The following is a 7,342-nucleotide window of genomic DNA, read 5'->3' as shown; positions in this document are numbered from 1 at the left end:
GAAAAGCTGATAGTTCAATGGAAAAGTTAGGCAAGACAATCGATATTCAAATTACATTTAAAGTTTCTAGACTGTGAGCCCACTGTTGGGTACGGACCGTCTCTATATGTTGCCGACTTGTACTTCCCAAGCGCTTAGTACAGTGCTCTGCACACAGTAAGCGCTCAATAAATACGATTGAATGAATGAAAGTATGTTCATCTATTTTCAGCTTCCATTTAGGAATGAGTGTTTTTTATAGGCAGGTGTGAAATCTAGTTTTTTTTTTCATAAGTGTTGATCTGCACTAGGTCTACGGTTGTATTAGAATGCCATGCAATATTTTTTAAGCCGTTCTGGGATACGAATGCGAATGATCTCCAAGTAGGAGAGGGCTACATAAAGGCCTGGAGGTCGTTCTGCTGGATATGCATGGACAATTAATTAGTCCACCATTACACCTACCTCCCTTCAACAACCTGGTCTCCACTGTGCTCTACTCATAGTAAGTGCTCAATAAATACCACTGATTGGTTATTGGTAGCCTCTCCAGAAACATGCTCTTTTGGAGATTGGAATCATACATGTCTGCTAGGCATTCTTTTGAATTTAGGGTCACGGGGGGAACCATCCCAACTCCCCTGCATGGATTCCTAAATCAGGAAACTGGCTCAGTCCGTGTCAGATTACCCAGAGTAGCTCGCAAGTCAGACCAGGTACCTCCAAGCCACCTCAGTGCTCAGGAGTCTGGACTCTCTAACAAAGCTTATGGGTAGAGCAGAGTGCTCCCATCCTTCCCGGAGATCTTAGGGTAGAACAGAGTGATCATCCCCCTTTCCTGGGGAGCTTAGGGCTAGAGTGCTCCCCTTTCCCTGGAGAACTTAGGGGTACAGCACAGTGATTTTCCCCCCCCGCATTGCTTGAGGAGCTTAAGCGTAAAGTACAGTGCTCTCATCCTCCTACACAATTCTCCTATTGAAGTTGGCCCACACATACTTGAGGCTCACAGTTTTAGGTGGAGGATATGGTGAAGCTTTTACTAAACTCTTACTATGTGGCAAGCGATGTGTTGAACTCTTAAGGTGGACACAAGATTATCAGATCAAACCCAATTCTCATTCTACACGGGTTTCTGCCGAGGGCATCGCTGCTAGTTTGATCCAGAGGGGGAGAACCAGATCAAAAATTATTCCAGCAGGGACTGTGGTGGTTACTGGGTCAACCAATCAATCAGTAATATTTACTGAGCACTTACTGTGTGCTGAACATTGCACAAATTGCTTGGTAGAGTACAATACAATAGATTCCTGCCCTGAAGAAGTTTAAAGTGTAGTGCGGGAGACAGGGATGAAAATAAATTGCAAACAGGGGAATGACAAGGAATGAGGATAAGTGCATAAGTACTACAGGACTGGGGCTAGGGTGAGTATCAAAGTATTTAAGGGATACAGACCTAAAAGAGTTGCATGAGGTCCTCATGGTTCAGAAGAAAAACCGTAATGAGCCTGATTCCTTCCCACTAAAAAGAATGAAGGAACTGTACAGATATCCCAATAGCTCTTCAATATCTGTGTCCTTTAATAATAGATGGTAGGTGATTTATCCCTGCAGTCTGTGCTCTTGATAACCTCTTTTTTTCTACCTTGAATTTCACCTCCCAGGAGAGAGAGAAAAGCGAGTGAGAGTCACCTGCTTCATATCTCTGAGAGTCACCTGCTTCATATCCCTCTCATCCGGTGCCCCTCTCTTTGCAGAGACACTGTTACTGGTTAGTTTCCTTTTTCCTAGATTTTATTCAGTTCAGATATATATATTTATTTATTTTATTAGCATCTTGTGAAGAGGCTCATTTGCATTTAATTAGTTTCTTCCTGAAATGATTCCTGTTTCTGAAATTAGGCCCTAGCACATTACAGAACAATCAAATTATCAACCTCACTTCCAAAAATCAATTCAAAAGTTGGAAGATTATGATGAGGTAGGTTCTCCATCATTAAAATTGCAGACAGATTCTTTAGAGCTGTCAACGTGGCGTCGATGGTTGTTATTTAATGTGTTTATGACTTGTAGGAGTTAATGGTGTTTTGTCAGGCGATGGGATTTTCTAGCAAGTTAATTTTTCAGGAGTGGAATGGGTTGCTAGAGGTCCAAAAGCTGTAACGTGCCCATCGTTTCTAGATTTTTGCTTCCTAACAGTATCTAGTCTGGCATTGCTCTGATAAGCCCTTATTTGTTACGCAACCTTTAATTGGAACCAGACGGATTTCACCTTTAGTGCACTGGATTGTGAAATGGAAAAGCAATAGGAAGGTAGCAGTTCTTTGGGGAGGTGTTTTCCTACTTCCATATATTTTGAATCATAGGATTGCATTTTATAGATTGGTTTCTGTTGTGTCTGTTTCTTTTGAAAATTAAATTCGGTTTCATAAGCAGGTCGTTTCTGGAAGTGCTTTAAGGGGTCTTTCAGTCTCTGACCAAGTCTCTCTCCCTCCTCCTTCCCCCTTCTCCCCTTATTTCCCTTTCCCCTTCTCCCCCTCTCCTCCTCTTCCCCTCTCACTGAACATAGTCCTGAACATGGCTGTCACCAACGAGGAAGAGATGTGGAAAACTGGCTGAAATATGGGGATTTGATCCTAGCTGCAACTTCTGAGAAGGTAATCTCTGCAATTAATGCCATAAATCAGAAAAACACCTGAAACTGATAGCCTATCTTCAGAAACCTGCAAGCAAGGAGGGAACCTATTCCTCAAACATCTGCATGAGGTTTTGCTCAACATATGGAACGTGGAGGAAATGTCACAAGATTTCAAAGCTGCCCCACTAAGGGTGCTTTTCGAGATGAATGGGAAGAGAACTGACTGTAGAAACTATAGGAAAATCACTTTCTTTTCCCAGAGAGAATCTTTGGGCCAGATTCTTTGTAGTCAGAATCTCTCTGCACAGACCAATAGAGAAAATAGTTAACCAGCCCTATCCAACCACAGCATAGCGGAGCAGGTAAGATCTTTGCAGCACAACAGAGACAGGAAAAGTGCAGCAACCACCACCAAGATCTCTGTATTCTGTTCACTGACCTTGCAAAACCATTTGACACAATTCACGGGACAAGTTCTGGAAGGGACTGGTTAAATTCAGATGTCCTAAGAAATTAAGCAAAATCCTCAGATTATTGCACTATGGGATGGTTGTTAGAATCAGAGTTGAAGGCTCCATATCCCCAGATTGAGCCCCCTTTTTTCTCTCCTCCTCCTCATCCCACCCACCCTACCTCCTTCCCCTCCCCACAGCACCTGTGTATATGTTTCTACAGATTAATCACTCTGTTTTACTTATACATATTTACTATTCTATTTATTTTGTTAATGATGTGCGTTTAGCTTTATTTCTATTTGTTCTGCTGACTTGACACCTGTCCACATGTTTTATTTTGTTGTCTGTCTCCCCCTTCTAGACTGTGAGCCCACTGTTGGGTAGGGACCATCTCTATATGTTGCCAACTTGTACTTCCCAAGTGCTTAGTCCAGTGCTCTGCACACAGTGAGCGCTCAATAAATACGATTGAATGAATGAATGAATGAGCCCGTTGTTGGGTAGGGACCATCTCTATATGTTGCTAACTTGTACTTCCCGAGCGCGTAGTACAGTACTCTGCACACAGTAAGCACTCAATAAATACGAATGAATGAATCTAACCCTTTCCCACTTAACACGTATGATAACACACACCACTGAAGTGAAACAGGATTTTGTGGTAGGTCTGATCCTAATCAAACTATTCTACGCCCTTTGGCTTGAAGATGCCACAAGTGATTTGAAATTGCGAGTCCAGATATGATCTGATCCACTTCCAGCTCAACAGGCTTTGAATATTATCATTGCTATTATTATTATTATTATTGTTATTATTATTATTGTTGCATTTAAGTCCTTACTGGGTCTCAAGCATTGTTCTAAGCACCAGGGTGGATATGAGTTAGAGATAGAAATGGCGTTTTCACCATACACCTTGTGCCTACCTCTCTTCCAGGTAACACTTCCCTAATTCGTAATCCAAAATTTGAGAGCTTTGAGCAGATGACAGCATCTGTTCCAAGGTTGTAGAGTTCATTCATCCATTCAGTTGCATTTATTGAGTGCTTACTGTGTGCAGAGCACTGTACAAAGTGCTTGGAAAGTACAATTTGGCAACAAATTCATTCATTCTATCAATCATATTTATTGAGCGCTTACTGTGTGCAATGTACTAAGCACTTGGGAAGTACAAATTGGCAACATATAGAGACGGTCCCTACCCAACAATGGGCTCACAGTCTAGAAGGGGGAGACAGACAACAAAAAAAAACATGTGGACAGGTGTCAAGTCATCAGAATAAATAGAAGTAAAGCTTGATGTTTAGCTCTTCTAGACTGTGAGCCCACTGTTGGGTTGGGACCGTCTCTATATGTTGCCAACTTGTACTTCCCAAGCGCTTAGTACAGTGCTCTGCACACAATAAGTGCTCAATAAATACAATCGAATGAATGAATAGATGCACATCATTAACAAAATAAATAGAATACTAAATATGTACAAGAGAATAGTAGACAATCCCTGCCCAACAACAGGCTCACAGTCTAGGAGGGGGGGAGACAGACATCAAAACAAGTAAACAGGCATCAATACCATCAATGTGAATAAATAGAATTATAGCTATATATACATATCATTAATAAATATGTACATATATACACAAGTGCTGTGGGGTGGGGAGCGGGGTAGAGCAGAGAGATCTAGGTGGGGGTGATGGGGAGGAGAGCAGAGTTCCAACCTGAGTAGATTCCCAAGGGACCCGGGCTGGGTGAGGGGCTCTATTTATTTTGTTAATGATGTGCATTTAGCTTTAATTCTGTTTATTCTGACGACTTGACACCTGTCCACATGTTTTGTTTTGTTGTCTGTCTCCTCCTTCTAGACTGTGAGCCTGTTGTTGAGTAGGGACCGTCTCTATATGTCGCCAACTTATACTTCCCAAGCGCTTAGTACAGTGCTCTGCACACAGTAAGCGCTCAATAAATACGATTGAATGAATGAATGAACCTGGTTCCCCTAAGAGCAGAATGAAAAGCAGATTGGAGCTTCTCGAGGTTGGCTAGTGATTATGCCAAATTGAGAGCTGAGGCAAAGGGGTTTTAGCGATCCTCTTTTCTCCTTCATCCCCTGACCATTGACTCGGCTTTTGCATAGTTTTGACCAGATTTGAAGCCGTGCCCTCCCGTCCAGGCCAATGGTGAAATGGTGGAACAGGGAAGCAGGTGGGACAGAGGCAATGTGTGATCATTGTTAAGCACTCGCTATGTATTAAGCACGAGGGCAGATACAAGAGAATCAGGTCAGATGCAGCCCCTGTCACACACATTCAATATCTATTCAATATCTATTCTGTTGTTGGGTAGGGACCGTCTCTATATGTCACCAACTTGTACTTCCCAAGCGCTTAGTACAGTGCTCTGCACACAGTAAGCGCTCAATAAATACGATTGATTGATTCTCCCTCCTACTTCAAACTGGGAGCCTCATGTGGGACAGGGACTGTGTCCAACCTAATTGACTTGTACCGACCCCAGCGCTTAGAAAGACATTTGTCATACAGTAAGTGCTTATAAGAACCATAAAACAGGTAGTACAAAGGGGAGGGAGGGTAGGTTTTTAACTCCCATTTTACAGATTAGGAAACTGAGGCACAAAGAAGTTAAGAGGTTACAAAGAGGTAAAGAGAGAATCAGCGTGGCTCAGTGGAAAGAGCATGGGCTTTGGAGTCAGAGGTCATGAGTTCAAATCCCAGCTCTGCCAACTGTCAGCTGTGTGACTTTGGGCAAGGCACTTAACTTCTCTGGGTCTCAGTTACCTCATCTGTAAAATGGGAATTAAGGCTGTGAGCCCCCCGTGGGACAACCTGATCACCTTGTAACCTCCCCAGTGCTTAGAACAGTGCTTTGCACAAAGTTAGTGCTTAATAGAGAAGCAGCGTGGCTCAGTGGAAAGAGCATGGGCTTTGGAGTCAGAGTTCATGGGTTCAAATCCCCGCTCTGCCAGTTGTCAGCTGTGTGACTTTGGGCAAGTCACTTCTCTGGGCCTCAGTTACCTCACCTGTAAAATGGGGATTAAAACTGTGAGCCCCCCGTGGGACAACATGATCATCTTGTAACCTCCCTAAGTGCTTAGAACAGTGCTTTGCACATAGTAAGAGCTTAACATATGCCATTATTATTATTATTATCATTATTATTATTATTGTTGTTATTCGACTTGCCTGAGGTCACACAGCAGGCAAATAGCCAACCGGGATAGAATGCAGAACTTCTGATTTCCAAGCCCTCTCCCTTTTCTCCAGATCCCCAAGGACTCTAACCAATACCGAACTCATAAATATTTAGGGCATCTCAGACAAGGATAACTGGTGATCACAACCCACCTTGCAAGGATGGCATTAAGCAGAAACCTCCCTGGTGCCCATCTTGTTAAACCACCACTGAGTTGCAGCAGACTGGAAACTGCTCTTCAAGCTCTTCCCTTCCCCAACTGTCACTTTCCAACCAGATGGTTGTCACCATTAGAAATGCCAGTTGTAATTAAAAACTTTATTTTGGAATTCGTTTCACAGTTTATTCATGGGGAGAAGTGTTTCTCACTATGTGAACTTAAAAAAACACGTTGCTGAGGATTATCTCTAGTTTGATTTTAAGTAAACATTTGCTTTTAGAAGACTGGGCTAATATACCATGCAGAGTGGCTCCTGATAAGTTTTCATACAACCCCGAAAAAAGGAGTGTGCTCACCCCAACTGAAAATAACCTGATTCGCCAAAGCTTCTAATGAATCCGACTAGAAAATTATATTTTGGGGTGTGGATGACGTGGGAGAACTCATGGGAGTCTCCCCCTCTAAACTGTAAACTCATTGTGGGCAGGGGATGTGTCTACCAACTCTGTTATATTGTAGTCTCCCAAGTGCTTAGTACAGTGCTCTGCACAGTGATTGATGTGGTCCATTTTTTCCAAGAAAACAGTTCCTGGGGAAAATATTTCCCACCCCCTTAATGAAGGAATAGTTGCCTACTCTACACTGTAAGCTTGTTGAGGGCAGGGAGCGTGTCTATCAACTCTGACATACTCTCCCATGCACTCAGTACAGTGCTCTGTGAATGGTAAGCACTCAATAAATATGATTGTTTATTGCTTTACAATACTAAATGGTAAAGCTATTGATATACATACAGATACTTTGATTAATACACATTGCTTCTATTTTAGAAATGAATTAAGGTAGTTTTAAAGAAACCAGGAGGTGAATGCTTCACTTGTTTGAAGTAAGAGGCCAAGGGGC

The sequence above is a fragment of the Tachyglossus aculeatus genome, chromosome 10 (assembly GCF_015852505.1).
Source record: "Tachyglossus aculeatus isolate mTacAcu1 chromosome 10, mTacAcu1.pri, whole genome shotgun sequence".
Classification (NCBI taxonomy): Eukaryota; Metazoa; Chordata; class Mammalia; order Monotremata; family Tachyglossidae; genus Tachyglossus; species Tachyglossus aculeatus.
This window is presented reverse-complemented; position numbering follows the sequence as displayed.